This window comes from Chrysemys picta, chromosome 2, assembly GCF_011386835.1.
Source record: "Chrysemys picta bellii isolate R12L10 chromosome 2, ASM1138683v2, whole genome shotgun sequence".
Classification (NCBI taxonomy): domain Eukaryota; kingdom Metazoa; phylum Chordata; order Testudines; family Emydidae; genus Chrysemys; species Chrysemys picta.
Window position 1 is genome coordinate 212,144,649 of NC_088792.1, and position 19,805 is coordinate 212,164,453.

The 19,805-nt window shown below is 43.6% G+C and overlaps 1 long non-coding RNA gene across 1 annotated transcript in view; it reads left to right on the plus strand.

Moving 5' to 3' along the window:
• The window catches only part of LOC135981699 (uncharacterized), a 49,910-nt gene that overhangs the window by 22,308 nt on the left and 7,797 nt on the right, over positions 1–19,805 (plus strand). Inside the window, exons 2-5 of the long non-coding RNA XR_010598834.1 lie at positions 16,319–16,494; positions 16,589–16,875; positions 17,263–17,382; positions 18,486–19,339. This is a non-coding gene — a long non-coding RNA (uncharacterized LOC135981699). The remainder of the gene's footprint in view (positions 1–16,318; positions 16,495–16,588; positions 16,876–17,262; positions 17,383–18,485; positions 19,340–19,805) is intronic.

Sequence of the window (19,805 nt, forward strand, 5' to 3'; positions counted from 1 at the left end):
AGCAGCTGTGTCCCCCTAATATAATAAACATTAAAATCTCCTTCTTCTGGCTCTTTAGCATTTTTGTTTCTAGTTTGTTAGTAATTGCAATTTCCAGTACTCTACTCGCTACAGTCGCCTGGGTTTGTCACAATGGCAAAAGCCTGTCTTGTGAAGGATGTGACTGTGACTACAGATAATCTGAGTCAGACACTAGCAATAGAAATATCTAAAAGCTTAGTTTTCTCCTTTCCTCCTCCTCTTCTTTGCCTGGCCTTGTGATGCTTCTCATTCTACTATCAGAGGGGTAGCCATGTTAGTCTGAATCTGTAAAAAGCAACAGAGGGGCCTGTGGCCCCTTTAAGACTAACAGAAGTATTGGGAGCATAAGCTTTCGTGGGTAAGAACCTCACTTCTTCAGATGCAAGAAGAAGTGAGGTTCTTGCATCTGAAGAAGTGAGGTTCTTACCCATGAAAGCTTATGCTCCCAATACTTCTGTTAGTCTTAAAGGTGCCACAGGACCCTCTGTTGCTTTTCTCATTCTACTGCCCATCATCATTCATTTTTTAACCTTAACTTTATTGCTTTATTTATAAGTTTTTTGGAATGCTCATATTTATACCCAACTACTAGGTTAACCAAATATGAATATAACCCACAATTGTATACGTACCACCTTGCCTATCTCTATGGGGGTCAGTAACACAATCTGTGAATCTAACAGATTCAACACAAATGATGAAATAAACAACCTGTGAACCTCCTCCAACAGAATATGGGGTTTCGTGCCTCTCTGTGATTTTACATGAGTTTCATCTACTTCAGAGATGAAATACAAAATCCTGCACCCAGCATGCCACATTCTATGGATTTGTGGCTCTCTCTGGGGGAGTCTCGGTCTGTAATCTAATGATTGATCAGATATCAGGATACATGGGGAGGGGGGGTTGTTGCTGACAATTAAAGTATGGATTAATAGTCCTCATTTATTAAATAATCCAGATAAAATCAGAACTAGTTTTCTACTAAAATTCGAATGCACTTTGGCTTTGTTTCCTGTAATTTTTTCAGAACGCTGCATGGCAGGGAGCATACAGACTGCACATGGCTTACGCAAAGTGCAAAAGGAGGGTTCCAGTGCTTTGTGCCATTCTCACTGAAGTGAAAGGCATGTTACAAGACACCTTTTTAGTTAGGACATCGCCTTGCCAGCTGAGACATGCCTTTTACTACATTGACCTGCTGCAGGCCACCAAATACAGCAGCCCTTGCTACTTTTGTTTTTCAAGCTGACCTCTTGGTGACAGTTAATGTGCCTTACTGGAAGGTTCAGCAAAGGAGTTACATATTTTCCTTTAGCGTGGCAAATTACATTTTTTTGTTATGTTGTACACATTCACGTAGACACTGACCTCTCCCCACAGTGTGCATGGAGAAATTCTTACAAAAGTACTAATCTTCCAATATTCACAATAGCCAGACAACTTAGGTCTGGAATTCTGGCTTACTTTGACTGTCCATGTCCAGGACATGGCCAATCATGCCCAGTGGTTGGATCTGGAGTCCATTGTCAGGCCTTGAAGTCCAGGGTCAGAGCTGGAGTCAAAAGCCAGATGCCAGAGCCAAAGTCAGGAATCAAAATTGAGGATCAGGACCAGGTTACTTGGAGTGAGGCAAGGCTGCAGGAGAGGTAGGAGCAAGGCTGGGAACACACAGACACGATCACACCCATGAGCAAATACTACTGAACTGCTGCTGCAGGGTTTAAGAGCCCATCTGCTGACTCTTTCAACCAATCGGGATGTGTAGCCAATCAGGCAGCCTATTACAGGCCAGCGGGGCTTCTTAGGTTTCCTGGAGACTGGCTCTGCTGCAGACCCTGATTCCTGACAGTCAGCGTACAAGCAAGTCAAAGGTGAGAAAAGCTGTTCCAGTTGGAGAGCAGCAGGAAGTCCCACTTGAGGTCCTCATCTGGTAGAAGAGTGAGGTTCACAGCAGTTGTAGAACAGCCCTGGAAGCACAGAGCTTCAAAGGTGTGCTCTTTATGAGCCTCATCCAAAGTCCATTGAAGTCAATGGGACTTTAATGGGGTGCCATACAAGTGTATAGGTCTGCTTGGCTATATCCCTTTGCAGGACAAGGGCCAAAATAAGTACATAATAATGGCCAGACTGGGTCAGACTGGGTCAGGTCCATTTAGCCCAGTATCCTGTCTTCCAGCGGTGGCCAATGCCAGGTGCCCCAGAGGGAATAACAGAACAGGTAATCATCAAGTGATCCATCCCCTATCACCCATTCCCAGCTTCTGGCAAACAGAAGCTAGGGACACCATCCCTGCCCATCCTGGCTAAATAAGGAAGAGATTTGTAGTTTTAACATTAGTATTTTACCTTTACTAGCCTAGAGTCTCACAGTGGTCTCTTCTGGCTTTAGAATCTATGAACCTGTCCACTTTCATTGGACTAGTTTGTTCTTTGTGTGTAAAGGAGAGGAGAAAGCATACAGACACTATCTATCAGTGTCATTTTCCCCTCTGCACAGTGCTCGCACACAATCTCAAATGCTATTTACCTTTATTTATTGGGAGGTGCATGTAAATCTATACGTGATACAGTTTAGGGATTTTATATGATGCATGTGTGTGACTCTAGTTCAAGCTAAGAACTCTTCCTATGAGAAAGTAGACCCCTAAATATTTTGGTGATCTTTTGGAGGTTTAAAAGAATAGGATACTTTTAGTAGCAATGTTTAAAACTGAGTTGTGTTTGATAGAAAAGAAACAGTAATATTTCATTAGTAGCCATAGTCTAGATAACAAATGAAAAATCTGTTCCCGTAAGATGGTTTGGATCCTCAATTCCCATTGATTATAATGAGAATTAATGGCACTCCACACCTTCCAGCAAGTGCTTGGAAAACCCACAGGGTTGGTCCCAAATACTTAAACAAGAAAGAAAGGGCTGGATACTCTGCAAGCAGCCGGCCCCTTTGTGCTGCTCAGGTGACGTACAGGAACCAGATCCTGGCTGTAAATGGCCAGTGAAATATATCCCTTGTTGAGGGGAGCTACCCAATTATGTAAGCTTGGCAGAAGCAACTTCTGCACCAGCTGCCGTCCACATCAGCGTAGACGGCATGAAGTGGCGCTACTCTGATCTTCTATTGGCATAAGGATGCTCTATCTGACTCTGGGGACAGGTTGATGCTGAATAAGGGAGCCAGAAATCAGGGAACCAGGAGAATTCCTGGCTCCCTTATTCAGCATCAACCTGAATGTTCCAGCTCCCGGACAGCCTCCACCTCCCCTGTGCTGAGCCAAGTCAAAACTCTATTTTGCATACAAACAATATACATCAGTGGCACTCGTTAGACAGCTTTCTTCCATTGGTAATACAGTACTTACCTTTATTACAATGTATCATCGTCACCCCTTATTGCCACAAGTTGTAGTATGCTTTTGAGAAAGGAAAATAATTCTGTATAAAAGGTAAATAAATATAAAGGGCAAAATCCAGCCCATTCCTATACAATTGCCTTACAAGAGCCAAGTCATCACACCCAAGTACCTAAAACACCTGATCCAAAACCCAGCAAAGTCAATGTGAATCTTCTATTGATGTCCACTGACTTCACTGGGCTTTGGATTAGGCCAAAAGCAACCACATGCAGAGGGAATTGCATTGTGGCTTGCAAGAGTGCACTAACAGATAAGCCCCGCTAATGAGACAGGACACATACCACTGCAACCAGAAGCCTGGTTCAGGGAAAAGGGATGTGCTGGTCGAAAATCCAACAGGGGTTATGCTGCAAGAACAAGATGGCTCCCCTGGCAGTGTGCACTTTGCTCCTGTAGCAAAACAAACAAAACAAACCCCACAGTGTATGCAACCCACCTAATGTGGCATCCTACCCTGTGATAGAAAGAATTCTCTGCCACTGGGCACATCTGGCAGCATGTTTTTGTATGGGGTCTGTGCCTACAATGTGCTGACTGTCTGAAATATTGTGACAATTTGGCCTTATATGTTTGATTTCACAATGGAAGCCCTGGTTCTCATTTCAGATGCACCAGTTTTACATTGGGCTAACTCTCTTGGCTTCAATTTATGCCGGAGTCAGTGAGATGAGAGTTTGACCTGCTGCAACACCTAGTGGGAGGAAGTACTACTCAGTATGAACAAAGGTTTCGGTTTTGGGCCCTAAATGTATTTTGAAAGCATTTTATACTAAAAAAATCCTCCCTAAACTAAAATTATTGGAGAAATTTATTCTTAGACTACCCTGCTCAGTGAACATAGGCTCACGTATAATCAACCGTTATGAAATCAGCTGCTGCACATATATGCATAGAGGATCCCCTGCTGACTGATCCCACAAATACATAGTCAAGTGTCTACCAAGAGAATCACTTGGATTCTTATTTATTACAAAGTTCTATCCCTGGAATACAGCATAGTGGAAAACAGAAGGATTTTCCACGTTTCCTTACGGACTCACTTATGAAAAAGGTGCCTTTGTCGCTGTTCATAACTATCTGCATTTATGAGTTATGGAATTCTTCCTCACATGTAAGGATAAATGGACAGTATTATGGCATAATCAACAAGGATGTATTTCAGAGGGGCTTTTAGTAAGTGAAACATTGTAGTTTGGAGGTTATCTTGAAGATCAAATCCCTAGTCAGAAAGCTATATTGTTGCCTTCATTTTCCTTTCTCAACCCCATGAAGGCTTAATTGGCAGCTAACTTACATTGTGATCTTCTAGCTTTTTAGAACGTTCTTTCTTGTAGCAGACTTTTCTTTAATGAGCATTTCCTCAAGGGAATTAATTATTACCTTGACTGGTGTATTCATATGTTTCCATCAGGAAGTTTTATAATTTACCAAACTCTTGACAAACTGTGCAACCATAAAAATCACATGGAGTCTCTGTACCCACATCTAACCCCATTAAATCAGATGTGTTTTGTTTTGTTTTACGGCAGGGTCTCTCTCTCTCTCCCTGTTAAATGACAACATTCAAACTCAATTGCGGCTAATATCTAATGTGAATGTGCTGTGGCACGGTTATGGATTTATAGCAACGACACTATGAGAAGAAACACATGTCACGGAGTGAGACGAGTTCAAATGAATTAAGAGTTTCATCACTGCATGAGCATAATTTCTGCAGAGAAAATGCTCATTACAGACCTGACTCTTCTCCCTTGTTTACCGTTTATGCAGAGCTTTCAGAAATACTCTAACTGTGCAGCACTCTGTGAGAAAAAAATAGTCACAGTAGCAGCCACCATATTAACAGGGGGCCAAACCCTGGGCTCCCTACTTCAGTTGATATAAGGACTAAGAATAACACAAAGCGTTAAGAGTGTGACTTTGCCTCAAATACAGAGGAAGTGGTAGCACACAGTTGTGCTGCTCCAGAAGCAGACCAGGGACCAGATTATGAGTCAGAGTCACAATCCCGCCCCTGATTTCCCCCTTGCTCCAGAGGAGAGGTAATACGCACCGGTCTCTAAGCTTGGCACAAATTAGTACCCCTTCTAAGATGGCCAGCAGGTTGGGATGGAGGCAGGGAACAAGTTCCATCCACTCACTGCCTACATAGTCAGGAGGGGATCTAGTGGTCTTACTGAGGTTGTCAAATTGAGATATGAGTAGCCCACACGGGGGAGGAAAGAGGTATCTCACACCACCTTTACACCTCTTTACTCCCCTGGGTAAGAATGTGCTATGGATCACAACTGTATAAGGACCTCAGAACATGGCCCAAGGAGACAATGGTAAAGTAACATTGTAGTAACCAACAGCAAGAAAAATCAGTAAGTAATGCTGCCACGTCATTTTTAACTCATTCCAGGTTGTCTAATAGCAGCATAGATAATACATAAGATCATGCTGTGCCGGATGATATCAATGCAATAGCTGAGCGCAGTGGCATGGTTTAGGACAGTCTATCTTTGAATTTCTTTGTGTGAGTAGGTGGCACTCCCACCCTGCCAAAAATATGTGACACCATAAGGTCAAACTGACTCTTTCCTAGAGCATAGCTTTATTGGTAACCCAAATAACACTAACAGAATCTACACTTCAGCTGTTGCTTTCTTTCCAAGCCTGGTTATACCCTATGGTTTTCTAAAAGATTGCCCTGTCCATACCCTTGGTGTTCTCAGCCCAGAGGGTCACTCCCACTTTTCTGAGATCCTGTTGGAGTTAACAAGCCACACACCTACTTCAGTGAGTCAGTTCAATAGCTTTCTGTAGGATGATGAGTCCTGCTAAAAGGATGGATCAGAGGCTGTGTTCTTAAGCTTTTGCCACTGGGGGCTTGTCTTCACTGCAGAATTAACTCAAGTTATAACTTGAGCCATAGCCACGCACTAAAACCTTTAACTCGAATGCGATGGCACTTTTAACTTAGCCCCTCATGGATATAGGCTAATGTTTGAGTTAGCAGAACTTGGCAGCTGCTAATGTGGCCACTTTGTGACGTGGACGCAGACTAGCTCCACTGGAGTTCCACTGGTTCTCCCACATCTCCCTATAATTCACCCCATGTGCTTGGAAAAGACAGATATGTTCTCTCACAAGTCACTGGGAAAGAATTCATAGAGCGGCTCAACTGATTGCAGTGCAAAGAACCAGGGGATATGTCCCATGGTTAGCGACTCATATAAGTAGTGCTGCGCTTGCATGGTAGTGCTGGTAGTCAGTGTGGCCACTCTCACTCTAGTGAGGGAAAGTCAGGTGAAGACACTTTAGTATAGATGACTCGGGTTAACTGTTCAGTGAGAACATTCCCTTGGACGCACACATTTCATGTTACTTTACGTTAATGTAATTTGGGGGGAACAATAATAAGTGTTTTACAGTTATCAGGACAAATCCTGGCCCTCTTCTGTGCAGAAGTAAGGGACATATTAGCCTTTTACTCTCACATATATGTTTTATGCTATCTAGGTGCCGTGTTGCTTGTATTTAAGGTATTAATAGTTTATTTTGTATGCTTTCAGTACATTAAAAACTGAGTCATAGGAGGGATATCTGATGTCAGTCTGCCCTGAAAAGTACAGCAAAAATCTGAATAGTGGAATATGATTCCATAACACATATGCAGTGGAGTGGTGTCCTTTTTTAACATTTATGTCAAATGTTTCATATTAGGAATTGTACAGCTTATATGCCCATTTTTTTTACAATTTGGCCTATATTATTGTTGCCCCTTTTAGATCCAAGTAGTTAATCAAAGTTCAGAGTTGGGAGTAGAAATTGAGATGGATTCTGGTATTTTCTTTGAAGAAATCTTGCTTATTTAGAAGGACATTACAAAGTCCTGCTTCTCCAAATGAAGCAGCAACCAAAACAGGGGATAACTTCTTTGCTTTCAGTCCCCAGGCAGTTTAGCCAAAACCAGGCCCAAAGCTCTCTCTAAGGGCAGGTCTTCACTACGGGGGAGGGGGGTCGATTTAATATACGCAAATTCAGCTACGCGAATAGCGTAGCTGAATTCAACCTATCGGAGCCGACTTACCCCGCTTTGAGGACAGCGGCAAAATCGACCTCCGCGGCTCCCCGTCGACGGCGCTTACCCCCACCTCCGCTGGTGGAGTAAGAGCGTCGATTTGGGGATTGATTGTCGCGTCCCGACGAGACGCGATAATTCGATCCCCAAGAGATCGATTTCTACCCACCAATTCAGGCGGGTAGTGTTGACCTAGCCTAAGCTTCTCCCCAGGTCATATTATGCTTACAGGCTCCACTTGGCTTTCTTCAGGCTCTCTGTCTTTCTCTGGTTCTGTGTTCTCCCCTCCCTCATAACAAACATACATCTTTACCCAAAAAATACTCAGCAAAAACCCCTCTGCCCATACATTCCAAAACTCCTGGGTGAGTTCACATAATCCTTTTGTATTAGGTGGGGGTTTATGCTTACCTTATCTTTACCATTATGTTAATTGAAGTTCGTAGTCATCAAGCTTCATGAGGTTTTAACTCAAACCTTAACAAGATTTCCCCCAGCTCCTAACATTATTCTGTCTTTAGCTGTACCTAAAATAACTACTTCCCTCCATAATTTCCCACCATTGTTAACACCGGTTCAATTCTGGCCCCAATAGAGAACTGAAGTGAAAAATATTTATCCAAACTTTTCTGTATTTTAAAATTGGGTTTAAGTTTAGTTCTAGAAAGGGACATTTCAAAGTGGTGGTGGTGGTGGGATTTTTCTGAACATATCCACCCATCCTTATTCTCACCAAGAATGACTGCTTTTTGGATAGCATTATGTGCTAACCAGAAATGAGGGAATAATACAAACATTACTAGTGAAAGATAGCTAGAGAAATCTCTTTTAAAAAAAATGTAAGGTCTCCTCCCAAGTGTGACTCTTCCTACATGACTTTGGCTTGCTCACTCCTGAGGTGTACTGTAGGGGAAGGGTTTGAAGTTTTCTCAATTTGCATGTCTTTGGTGGTCAAAGACAAAATTCTCTGTTTTCTATATATTATGGGGGCACACAAGGAAAAAAACACACACACACACAAAATAGGCCTAGGGCACTTAATATTTTATTCTCATGCACATGCTAAAAAAAAAAAAAATCTTGTGATGTAAACCAGTCAGTTTGGCAGCCTGAGTTGAAGCGCTAAACCAAGTAAGGCAAATTGGTTTCCAGCAGTTCCGAAACAAACCTCAGGAGATGGCTGCCTCTGTACAAGCAAGCTAAGCTGTGCTTTACACTTACGGCATTAAAGTCCAAACCTCACATCAGTAAATGAGCATCTGAGGAAAGCTAATCAGAACTCCAGGTAAATAACTTTAACTCTACACTGTACAGATTCTGAACTGGATTTTTCTCTAAAGATTTATTAAGTCTTGAATGTCCAAAATGTATAGTGGAGTAAAATTAATTATGTAGTGGTACCAGTCTGGGTATCTGGGTGAATCATTCCAGGCAGAAGAGCATAGATAAAATACAGTGGGGTATGCAAGGGTTTATTTTTCTCACTTCACTCTGTGAAGAGTGAATGCAAACTTGCTTTAATGTTTGCTTGGTTTGACTCTTAACTCTTTCAGGTTAGGCTCAAAATACAAAATGCACTAGACCAGGGGTGGCCAACCTGTGGCTCCAGAGCCGCATGCAGCTCTTCAGAAGTTAATATGCGGCTTCTTGCATAGGTGCTGACTCTGGGGCTGGAGCTAAGGTGCCAACTTTCCACTGCTCAACTCCAGGCCCTGCCCCCAATCCACCCCTTACCCCAAGGCCCCCGCCCCCTCCCCTGAGCCTGCTGCTCCCTTGCTCCTCCTCCCTCCATCCCAGAGCCTCCAGTACACTGCAAAACAGCTGATCGCGGCGGGCAGGAGGCATGGGGAGGGAGGAGGAGGTGCTGATCAGCAAGGCTGCTGGCGGAGGAGCTGGGGTGGCAATGGGGGGGAACTGATGGGGGCTGCCGATGTATTACTGTGGCTCTTTGGCAATGTACATTGGTAAATTCTGTCTCCTTCTCAGAGTAGCAGCCGTGTTAGTCTGTATCCGCAAAAAGAAGAACAGGAGTACTTGTGGCACCTTAGAGACTAACAAATTTATTAGAGCATAAGCTTTCGTGGACTACAGCCCACTTCTTCGGATGCTGTAGTCCATGAAAGCTTATGCTCTAATAAATTTGTTAGTCTCTAAGGTGCCACAAGTACTCCTGTTCTTCTTTTTGTCTCCTTCTCAGGCTCAGGTTGGCCACCCTGCACAGTCACATCTTATGACTAATTATAAAGGCAGAAAAATATTAATTCTTTCACAACTGAGTATGGAGAATCACTGCCTGAGGATCATCTAGAGGAACTGTCCCCTTCATAAACTGTGTGCACTGAAGTTTTTACGCTTATTTCAATAGGAGGCATTTATTTGACAGAGCTCTGTTATTAGCAGCCTGGTTCAGTTAAAAGTCTGTTCATTTATGTCTTTTTGTGTAAGGATTTTATGTCATTTATCTTATAAATCGCATCAAGCTACTTGGCATAAATGTTCTTAGATGAGATTCAATAAAGTTTCATTTGGGTAAATTGTGTTTTTAGCGTAGCAGCCGTGTTAGTCTGTATCCGCAAAAAGAAGAACAGGAGGACTTGTGGCACCTTAGAGACTAACAAATTTATAAAATAAATTTGTTAGTCTCTAAGGTGCCACAAGTCCTCCTGTTCTTCTTTTTGTGTTTTTAGCAAAGACCCAGTTAAAACAGGTTTGGGTTAATTTCAGATTGTCTTTCCCACTCTTAAAACTGTTTGTGTGAGAGAGAATGAAAATTTAACATCTAATTTTCAAAAAGGTGTGTAGATAACAATACACCTATTTTATGCTTGCATTTAACACAATTTCATGTGCAAAATGGATGTTAGCATAGACAAAGGACTAGTGCATCTAACTTTCCATTTGCCCAAAGAGTACTTTGTTTTGTGTATATAATCCCAGAAATTGTCTGCACAAAGTAGATACTCAATTGCACTCATTTTTTTCCTTTTTACTGTGTTTACTGAAAGTTTTATATTATATACACAAACACACCTTATGCAGTGCAAATAAAAATGTACAAAGATAATAAAACAGAAAAATGCAATTGAGAAACATACCCACAGATCACAGGAACTCCTTGAAACTGAATATACTGCAGAAAAAGGAAACAGAATTAAATTAGGAAGACAAGATTAGAGAAGAGAAAAAAATTTTTTTTTTGCAGTTTTAAAATCTTATGGTCCATGAAAGGTGAGATTGACAGCCACAAAGACTAAAATCCTCTCATATCCACAGAAGAGATGCAGCACAGAGAGAAATATTTCAAGCTTCTTCACTCCCCACCAATATGTCTCACCTCTAAACTGGAGCTAGCACCTCTGGTCATGGAAGAGTAGTCCACTCTTCTTGCCCGTTCAATTTCTTCTCTCTGCTGAGATTTACAGGGAGGATGCTAATTTGTGTTAAGGTGGTTTTGGGATGAGCACTGCTGTCCCTTCAGAACTGCAGTGAGACCACACAACTCATTTCACATAGGCCATCATGCATCCATCAGATGGCAACAACTATTGATCACAACCAGCTTGAATAGGATTCACATTTTGTCACCAGTTTTGTTAAAAATTTGCTTATTACAAATATGCAAATAGCTGAGGTATTGAATTTTCCTTTTCTTTTACTGTGCCTCAATCTGTTATACTGAGGGTTATGACTGTGGATGGAGTGTGGCTAGGGTTGCCAACCCTCCAGGATTATCCTGGAGTCCCCAGTAATTAAAGATTAATCTTTGATTAAAGATTATGTCATGTGATGAAACCTCCAGGAATACGTCCTGCCAAAATTGGCAGCCCTAAGTGCAGGAGGGTAGAGAAGTAAAATCAACTCAATCTGGGGCCAACATGCAGGGCTGCTGCAGAGATACATCCCCTTGTTACCCTACAGCCACTGTTCTAACCTATGGGCTGGACAGCAGCTGCAGCCCCTCCACACTAGCTGTTGGGGTAATTGGGGCTTCTGGATCAACAGCTTCTATCCTGTCCCACTGCCAGCTCCAGGGTTCACACAGTCGAAAAGAGGTGGTGGTACTTTTCCAAGCTCCTCCCACAAAATAATCTCTGCCCACAAGAAGCTGCTCAGAGGAGACTGTGCAGATGTTCGACATATGATTATGTTCTCTGGGCTGCTTGGGCTCAGCAGTTCTCCCCCAGTGGGGTCTATGTACATCCATGAGCTCTGCTGGGCTTCTTCAGCTTGGCTCCCTTTTGAGGGGGCACCAATGCCCCAATGGACTCTGCTATGCTCCTTGAGATTGGCTTCTTCTAAGCACATTAATTCGGTGGTGTGCGTCCATGTACCGGGGCTAGGGTTGATTTCTGGAGCACTGCACTGTGGGTAGCTATCCCATAGCTATCCCATAGTTCCCGCAGTCTCCTCCACCCACTGGAGTGATTGGGGGTTGGAAAAAAAGTGGCAGTATCTCCTAAGACCACTCACTGATGGTGGCGAAGTGAGCTGTCACACACAGTAGATTGTGCAGATCTTCATAGTATGACCCCCCACACACCTTTCTCAGATACGTGAGGAGCCATAAAATTGTTAACAATGTTGACATTTAAAGTATTATCATTAGACATGTGAGTTCTCACCCACTGCAATGAATTGGGCAGGTCACACTTCTCAGTGCTATTGTTCTAGGTTCTGGATGTGCAGACAGATATCACTGCAGCAGCTGCATTCAGTTCAAGTTTTTCTAGCTATTTCAGCAATCACAGAAGCTGGAGACTTACTTTCTTTTTCAAATGACAGCTTAGGTTCACTTTGAAAGCTGTTGGTATGTCACCCTGGCCCATACCCACTGAATATGAGCCTTTCTCAGTGCATAACTATTATAGTTTTCTGCATCAAACTATGTGGGACTAGTGCAAATATTTTTTCATCTAAGGGGTGAGCAGGGTCTTCCTAAGGTCTCCCTGCATGGCACCAATGGGTCTTCAGTAGGGTTACCATATTTCCACAATCAAAAAAGAGGACACTGGGGGGGAGAAGCCCCCCTCGCCCCACCCCCACCCCGCCCCCATCCACTCCCTCCCACTTCCCACCCCCTGACTGCCCCCCTTAGAACCCCAACCCCCCCTGCTTCTTGTCCCCTGACTGCCCCCTGCTGAGAACCCCCCACCCCTAGGACCCTACCTATCCCCTGACTGCCCCGACCCTTATCCACTCGCATGGGTGGCAGGGTTGTAGAAATTTTGGTGGTTCCCAGAACCCCCCCACCTGCCTAAGGCTCTGGGAGGGGGGTTTGGTGGGGGGAGGAGGTCTGGGGTGCAGGTCCTGGGCTGGGGATTAGGGTGCAGGAGAGGTGCAGGCTCTGGGATAGAGTTTGGGTGCTGGGTGCAGGCTCCGGGCTGGGGCAGGGGGTGGGTGTGCAGGAGGGGGTGAGGGGTGCAGGCTCTGGGATGGAGTTTGGGGGTGAGAGGCTGTGCAAAGGCAGGCTTTGGGAGGGAGTTTGAGGGCAGGAGGGGTGTGTGGGAAGGGGGAGGGGGTTTGGGAGGGAGTTTGGGGATAGGAGGGGATGCAGGGGTGAGGGATTTGGGTCTGAGGATGAGGGGTTCATGATGCAGGAGGAGGCTCAGGGATGGAGCAGAGGATTAGGGTGCAGGGGGATGAGGGCTGGGGCTGAGGGGTTGTGGGCGTTGGAGAGGCTCAGGGCTAGGGTGGAAGGGCAGGGTAAGGGCAGCTTGTCTTCCCATTAGTGGATGGGGAATGCTAGGACCTGGGGGCAGCAGACAGCAGTTGCTGCTGGCTCTGGCAGTACAAGCAGCAAGGGAGAGGCAGGCAGGGAGGGGGGCACTTCTCCACACACTCCCAGTGCTGAGCCAGGCAGAAGCCAAGTCAGCCCCTGGCAGAATTTAAAGCTACTCACATCTACCTGGCCCTGCAGATGGGTGTGAATGGCAGTGCACATTAGTGTGTGGCATAGTAATTCCCCCATGCGGATGCCACTGGTGCAAACTAAAAGGTACCTCGTTCATGTTAACATAGTCCTAAAGAGGACTACATTAACGTGAATTAGGTACCTTTTACTTCACACCCACAGAGTCTGCATGGGAGAGTTACAGCTCAGCATGCTAGCATGTGGCAATTCATGCCCCTGTAGTCCAAATTGCAGGGCTGTGCAGACAAGCCTAAATTACACCAGAAATAACAATCCCTTAGAGACTCTTCCAGTAGCTAGGAATTTCTGGAATGCAGTATGCTCTGGTACCTCCTGCCCCACCATCACCTCCAGATTGTCCTGACATGTCTCTGAAGCTGGGTGGAGGTACCAGAAGTGGGAGGCATAGATTCTACTACATTGGTTTTATGCCAGCTGGAAATTCCCCAACACCAGAGGAATTCCCATCCACCTGTTTAGGGCAGCTTTCCACGCAGCTACTTTGTGCTGCCTGGATAGCACTAACCAGCCAGACATGGGGGCCAAGCACTGGTGCCTAGATGCTAGACTATAATATTTATTATTGTAAAGATTTAATTGACATTGCATCAAGTCTGAACGAAAAATTCAAAGATAATGGAAGTATCAAGTGAACATGCAGTTTCATAGTATGTGTTACATGCATTTTATGGCTGCCAGAGAAAATCCCATTTCAATGGTGAGTTGGTAATCTGATGCATTTTTAAAGGCCATTCGTCCTGAGAGATTATGAATTTATATTGCCTTAGGTTGTATTCCATCATTACAAAAGTGCTAGAATCCTCCTTAAAGTTTGTTTTACCTGTAGAAGCACTGGGAATTTTGTCTCCTACACTAAATTCACTAACCCTGGCGTTTTGACATTTGAGAAGAATCTTTGGTTTTACCTGCCGCAGGAAAAAAATTAGAAGCAGAACTTCTTTTAATAATGCAACTGGTGGTTCCACTTATTCAGTAGCCCCAAGCCAATGACACCTTTCCTTACTTTATATACAATCCTCTTCAGATATAAAGGTATGCAGTTAAATGATTAAATCAGTGATCAAACTGTATTCTCTTTAATTTTACTGAGACCTTTCTCAGCAAGGTGTTTGCTCCAAACATCTTCCCCGAAGATTTTTGGGCATAGCATGTTCTGTGGGTAGGGGTAAGTGCGAAGAGGGAGGCTGTGTGTAACTTGCACATTATATTATTGCTCTACTGTTGTATCTAAAATAAGTAATTTTCATGTAGCCCTAGCATACTTCGTTTCAACATTTCTGAAAGCTTTATGTCTACAATCACACTTAACTACAGGTGGGTTAGTACCTCAGTATTTTTTCTGCAAGTTTTTATTGAATTAAAAAAATGATTTTACTTTTCCTGCATTCCTGCCCCTTTTTCTGTTAGCTTTCCATTATTATTCCAGTGAATGATTTTTTTGGCAGGAAGTTTGAAGAGACTTTGAAGAATTTTGAGCAGATACAAGACAATATCTGAAAAAAGTGCATTTTCAGGTCACTGTAGATCTGGCCAAAAAGGGCTGACATGGACAAATCCAAAGGAAAGGGAAAGCTTTATCAGCCCTGAGCTATCTGATACTAGTGACTCATGAGTACATTTGACATACCATGAAGAGTGTTATTCCTGCATACTTAGTAAAAAACCAGAATTCCCCTTCTAATCCTGAATTCAGACAAAGGATCTCATTCATATTTTTTAGTATAGTTCTAAGCTGGAGGACCTTCTGTACCACTTCTGTTTAATGTGGTAACTTTTGGTGGAATGCATGAAGTTGGCGGGCCTGTTTGGGGCCTATTTCTTTCTAATAAGAGAGCCTTCCTAGCCATTTAGAATTTAACAAATGTCTCTTCTAAATTGCACGCCTTGAGGCAATTTTTGTGTTCAGGATTCTCATAACTGTGCCTAGCTTTTTCTCATGCTCTCCAGCATCAGGTTATGGAAAAAGATGGACAAAATATTAAGAATGTAGTTCATCAGATTTCTTCTTATGGTATTCAAGTAACTGCTATTTATGTTCGGGAGAGTGGGGGGAAATTCAAAGTGGTCCCTAAACAGTCTAGGCTTTCTGAGAAATTTTAATTGGGTGTCTATCAGCTACAAAGTATGGGGGGGTGGGTCTTTACTACACACTCTTTCAGAAGTTGTGCAACAGAGGTTGCATAGACCTTGATGACTTGCATAGGCAAGAAGGCTTGGCACTCTGGAACAAACTACTTCATAGGAGGGTGAAGGAAGGGTGGTCTTCATAGCTAGATGGTTCCTAGAAGATCCTTCTTTGCAGAACTGCATGCCAAGCCAGGAAAGCTTTGTTAGAAGGAAGGGAGGTATTGAGGGGGCCCATAGATATGCCCTCAGCTCCATCTGGAGTTTACCTCCAGCCACAGTCTGGAGTCAGAAGTTGGGGCTTAGCAGGGATGATGAACAGGCAAATGTACAGTGTCATGTCCAGAGGGAGACATTTGCTACACCACAGCTGGCTACCAAGATGTGTTCCTGTGGTGAGTGAACCCCTTTGCAACCTGAAGATTGTAAACAGAAGGTGATATAACAGAATGGGAAAATTATTTGGTGGAGAGAAGAGGTTGGTGACCACTAAATACAACATGACTATGGCAATACTGCAAACAAATTATTTTGCATTATTCTCAGGGGTGTATTAAATAAATATGTATTTTTCATCTAACAGGGGTGGCAGAAGGTCCACTGGGGAAATGAAAAAATAGAATAGTATTTTCGGAGGTAACTTGACCTAACTTACTTGTGCCTCCACTTTTCTCAGCCACTTGAGAGTTATGCTGTCATCCCAGCTTCATGGCGATAAATATTAAGTATACTTTACTTTTATTCATGATTTATTTTCAGTTATAACATTCTTGGATGCTGTGGAACCTGGCTGCTGCAACACTGCGTGTATGTGATTTATAAAAGGGTGTGCATAAGTATAAAGAAATTCCACCTTCTACTGCAACAGAAGACTTATCAGTGCCAGATTCCTAAAACAGCATCTTGCCACAGCTGTACATCTTACAGCACTGGAGGTAGGAATGACACAAAGAACACAGACATGTGGGGTATTGTAACAACCTTCCTGATGATCAGGGAGTGTCACTGACCTGTTTCTCATCCTCTTAGCACCAGATGGACATTCCAGAAATAAACACATATTTTGGTTCTGGATAAAGTTCTTGGGAAAGGCCAAGGAAGATAGAATATTGGAAAAGAGACAATGGAGTTTGAGCCATACAATAAATGTTACCATGTGGAATGTGAACCACCTGACTAAATCAGATGCCTCTAGAGAGGAAAAAAAGGAAACAGCAAATACCTTTATATCCCTTGGAGCCATCAAAGGAAGCCTGCAACGCATGGCATCAGATCCTCTCAGGTTTAATATCTGATGTGTTTGCATCTCTGATGTGGTGAGTAAGTTAGAATTCCTGTTACCAAAACAGAATTGTAACTCTTACAAGTTAACAGTGCAGAGGTCACATAGCTATACCATGGCCTTATCTTATGCCAGATGGTGTCAGGAAGCATAGTTGTTTCCCTCACTCCCCAACATTAGGAAAAGCAATAACAGATTCAGACTAATTCTCTATCTCTGTATTTGGAGAGGTTAATTTTAGGCCTTTGCCAGTATAAGCCTATGGACTATCCATACACAATCTAGTTAGTTCAAATTCAATCTAAATGCATTTCCTTCATTGTTCATTGTTATGTTAATAAATGTCTTATTTAAAATAGTATTTCAGGAAGGACATAAGAAATCTGGTAAATAACTTGAGAATCTCCTTTTAATTTTTTAGGAGAAAGATTTCTAAGAGGTCTAACAATGGGTTAGATCATTCCTCTACCTGCAACAAACCTGCACAGGGAACAGGGAACTTCCTTGAGGAGTTTTCTCTGGACCATTCAATCAGAGAGGTGTGAGTGCATATTTTTCTCTTTCCTCAGCTGCTCCCTTTGGAATATACAAGGTGTTCGGACCAGAGAACCAGGAAATCTCAAGAGATCTGCCAGAGGCCAGGCATTTCTGTGTAGAGACCAAGTGATTCTGTGTTGAGTCCAAAGTTGACTTCAATGAGTTACAAAAGGATCTCACTAAACTGGTCGACTGGGCAATAAAATTGCAAATGAAATTCAGTGTTGTTATGTGTAAAGTGATGCACATTGGAACACATAATCCCAACTATCCATACAAAATGATGGGGTCTAAAATAGCTGTTACCAATCAAGAAAGAGATCTTGGAGTCATTGTAGATAGTTCTCTGAACACATCTCCTTAATGTGTAGAAGCAATCAAACCCCTAACAGAATATTAGAAACCATTAGGAAAGGGATAGATAAGAAGACAGAAAATATCGTAATACCATTATATAAATCTATAGTACCCCCACAACTTGTGTGCAGGTCTGCTTGCCCCCTCTCAAAAAACATATTTTAGAATTGGAAAAGGTACAGAAAAGAGCAAGAAAAATGATTAGAGGTATGGAACAGGTTCCATACATGGAGACTTTAGAAAGACTGGGATGGTTCAGCTTGGAAAAGAGATGATTACGGGGAGGGATATGATAGAGGTTTATGAACTCATGACTGGTATGGCAAAAGTAAATAAGGAAACGTTATTTACCCCTTTGTATAACACAAGAACCAATGGGCTACCCAATGAAATTAATAGGGAGCAAATCTGAGCAACTTGTCGGGGATGTTATGAAGACCAGAAGTATAATTGGGTTCAAAAATAATTAGATAAGTTGCTGGAGGATAGCTCCATCAATGACTATTAACCAGGATGGTCAGGGACACAATCCCATTCTCCTGATGTCTCTAAACCTCTGGCTGCCAGAAACTGATATTGGACAACAGGAGATAGATCACTCGATAATTGCCCTGTTTTGTTCATTACCTCTAAAGCATCTGGCACTGGCCACTGTCGGAAGACAGGATACTAGGTTAGAAGGAGCACTGGTCTGACCCAGTATGGCCATTCTTATGTCCTTACGTTATGTTCTTATGTGTTGCCTCCCAGCTCCCAGCAGTTCTTTCTCATCCTTGGCAGCACAGCTCCAGTGGAGTTATGATGACAGGGCTTCCAGCACAGGGTGACCAGACAGCAAGTATGAAAAAATGGGACAGGGGGCTGGGGGTAATAGGCACCTATATAAGACAAAACCCTATAAAATTGGGACATAGTCACTCTATTCCAACTGCTAGCCACTACCCCAAAACATTGCCATGTCATGGAGGGGCTCCACACAAAGGTTAATACAGCCAGTGGCTGAATTTACTTCTGAGCAGCTTCCCAGACTGTATCCAGAGGGGAAAACACACTAGTTCTCCCAAGTCCATGCATGTTTTTCCTCCCCAAGCCACTCTCCAGAGCTAGATCCCTGACCTTTCAGAGCATGCCAGAGATGGTAGGTGGGGGGAATATTGCCAGAGTCCTTTCCCCACACAATAGAGTGTCCCCTCCACACACAGATCATGAGGGAAGATGATCTAGGCCAATCTTACTATTGCTAACTATAGCTTTTCTGGTCTTGTATGTTGTGAAGAAAAAACTAACTGTAACTTTAGAGATATCACATGTGCCTATTTTGTGGGATTTTTTTATTTATTTATACAATTGTGATGAAGCTGAGAAACCTCACACCAGCACGAAAAGGCTAAAGAGAGTCTATGGGCCCAGCTGGCCCTGCCCTGCTATACCTGCAGCCAATGCCAGGCCTGGGAGGAGAAGACAAGGAGAGAACCTGGCCCAGTTCAGGGCTGACTGGTGAAGAGGCAGAAGCAAGCTGCTTCTTTACATGACGGGAGCATCACTAGGAGCCTGACAGCCACCAGGGAAGAAGCACTGCATCTCTGATCAAGGAGCACTCAGCAGTAAGTGAACCATGAGATTGAACTATAGAGATATTGTGGGTTTTGGCCCCTCCAATCTTATGTCCGCTCCACCCAGAGGACCCTGAGACCAGGGCCGGCTTTAGGCTGATTCCCCCGATTTCCCTGAATCGGGCCCCGTGCTCTAAAGAAGAGCGCCTAACTTAGGACCCTTTTTAAGTTTTACTCACCTGGCGGCGGTCCGGGTCTTCAGCGGCGGGTCCTTCACTCGCTCCGGGTCTTCGGCGACATTTCAGCGGCGGGTCCCTCAGTGCTGTGGAAGACCCAGAGCGAGTGAAGGACCCGCCGCCAAAGTGCCGCAAAAGACCCGGACCGCCGCTGGGTATTCAAATCGGGCCCTGCACTTCCTAAAGCTGGCCCTGCCTGAGACTGTGACAGGATGCAGCAAAAGGCCCACAAGGGGGCACTATGTGAGCTGACTCTTTTTAGGGGCAACGCCTCTGAGAAC